Below are 2,500 nucleotides of genomic sequence, written 5' to 3' on the forward strand. Positions count from 1 at the left end.
CGTTGCGTCTTCAGAAGTCGTCGCTAACAGCACCTTTGGTTGCCACTGGTGGTTAGGCTGGTTGGTTGCGCAAACCCTATAGGAGGGTGGCATGCTGGTGGGCGTTTTTGCCCGGATAGGCACTAGAATGTGCAGATTTTGGGCGTTTTTGCCTGGATAGGCTAAGGAATGGGCATGCTTTGGGCGTTTTTGCCCGGATAGGCACCGGAATGCTTGGCCTTGGCTTGTCCTAGCAAGGCATTGCTGGGTTGGGCTCCCTTGGCCTTTTGGGCGCCTTGGACGATGTCTTGCGAAGACCATGGGCACAAGGCCATGGCATATGGTGAGGAAAGGACCACGGTTGCCAAGGTTAGGCACCGGAATGCTTGGCCTTGGCTTGCCAAAGCAGGGCATTGCTGGGTTGGGCTCCCTTGGCCTTCCGGGCGCCTTGGACACTGTCTTGGGAAGACCATGGGCACAAGGCCATGGCATATGGTGGGGAATGGACCACGGTTGCCAAGGCTAGGCATATAGAGAGGAATTGCATTTTTGCCCGGATAGGCACCGGAATGCTTGGCCTTGGCTTGCCATAGCAGGGCATTGCTGGGTTGGGCTCCCTTGGCCTTCCGGGGGCCTTGGACGCTGTCTTGGGAAGACCATGGGCACAAGGCCATGGCATATAGTGAGGAATGGACCACGGTTGGCAAGGCTAGGCATATAGAGAGGAATGGACCACGGTTGCCAAGGTTGCGCAAGTTTTGGGCATTTTTTGCCCGGATATGCCCAAGTATGCCCCGATAGGCCCGTTACGCCCCGGTATGAACGCGTATGCCCGGATTGACTCGGTATGCCTTGGGATACATGCGTATGCCCCGATAGGCTTGGTACGCCCCGATATGCGCACGTGTGCCCCAGTAGGGCTCGGTATGCCCCGGTATGTACGCGTGTGCCCCGATAGGCCCGGTATGCCCCGATATGCACACGTGTGCCCCAATAGGGGTCGGTATGCCCCGGTAGGTACGCGTGTGCCCCGTAATGCACGTTTCGCAGATCTCCCCGCATGTCCCGCCCCTATATGTAATACTTACTTACTTACTTACTTTCTTTCTTGCTTGCTTGCTTGCTTGCAATGGTTGGGAGTGCCCGGCATGCCCCGCTGCAGAGACCAAGGGCGCAATGACTTGGCACCGCGGATGCCGGGACTCCGGCACTTCCCGTGGCACTGATGGTTGGTTCCAAAGACAAAAGGCCGTGCAAGGCCACCGCACCGCGGATGATTTTGCTCGTGCTGGCGCCGTTGTGTGGCCAAAGAACATGCGCGAATGCTCGTGTCGGAAGGGTTGGTGTCCTGGCCCCGCGGGTGTCACGAATGCTCGGTTGCGAAGACCATGGGACCAGAGCCATGGCACGTCGGATGATGGCTCCAGCTGGCGCCCCGGCACTTTCTGTGGCATTGATGCTCGGTTTCAAAGACAAACGTGCGCAGGGCCAGGGGACCGCGGATGACTGCTCGTGCTGGCCCCGTTGGGCGGCATTGATGGTCGGTTGCAAAGAAAATGCGCGATTGCTCGTGTCGGGGCCTGGCAAGCCAAGGCCAAGCGAGCCATGGCAACGCGGATGATGGCTCCAGCTGGCGCCCCGGCACTTTCTGTGGCATTGATGCTCGGTTTCGAAGACAAACGTGCGCAGGGCCAGGGGACCGCGGAGGACTGCTCGTGCTGGCCCCGTTGGGCGGCATTGATGGTGTGTTGCAGAGAGCATGTGCGATTGCAAGTGTCGGCCGGGTTTGGGTTCCCTTGGGCTTTCGGGTGCCTTGGACGCTGTCTTGCGAAGACCATGGGCACAAGGCCCCGTCCTGGCCCCTTGTTCGATTCGCTCTCGTCTTGCGCTTGCTTCCAAGGTCCTCCATGACCTTCCCCATGGCCTTGCTAGATCCCCCCCATGACGCATGACCTCTGTCCGTTGATTGGTTTTGAGTGCACACCATGCCCGGCTTGGCACCGTGTTGTCGCGTGAGTGGCATTTGGATCGTGCATGCTGGTGGGCTACCTGCCAATGCGCACAAGCCTTGCACACTAGCCTTGCGCACGAGCCTTGCACAAAAGCCTTGGACACAAGCCTTGCGCACAAGCCATGCGCACAAGCCTTGGACGCTAGCCTTGCACACAAGCCATGCATACAAGCCTTGCTCACAAGCCTTGGGCACTGGCCCATCGCAGTAGCCTTGCACACAAGCCTTGCGCACTAGCTTTGGGCACGAGCCTTGCGCACTTGCCTTGGGCACTAGCCTTGCACACAACCCTTGGGAACTAGCCTTGCGCACCAGCCTTGCCCACAAGCCTTGCACACCAGCCTTGCACACTAGCCTTGCATACAAGCCTTGCACACTAGCCTTGCACACAGGCCATGCTCACTAGCCTTGGGCACTAGCCTTGCACACAGACCTTGGGCACTAGCCTTGCGCACTAGCCTTGCCCACGAGCCTTGCACACTAGCCTTGCACGCAGGCCTTGCACGCTAG

The sequence above is a fragment of the Tasmannia lanceolata genome, unplaced genomic scaffold, assembly GCF_043159265.1.
Source record: "Tasmannia lanceolata isolate RefF3 unplaced genomic scaffold, GAP_Taslan_0.1 ptg001319l, whole genome shotgun sequence".
NCBI classification, from domain to species: domain Eukaryota; kingdom Viridiplantae; phylum Streptophyta; class Magnoliopsida; order Canellales; family Winteraceae; genus Tasmannia; species Tasmannia lanceolata.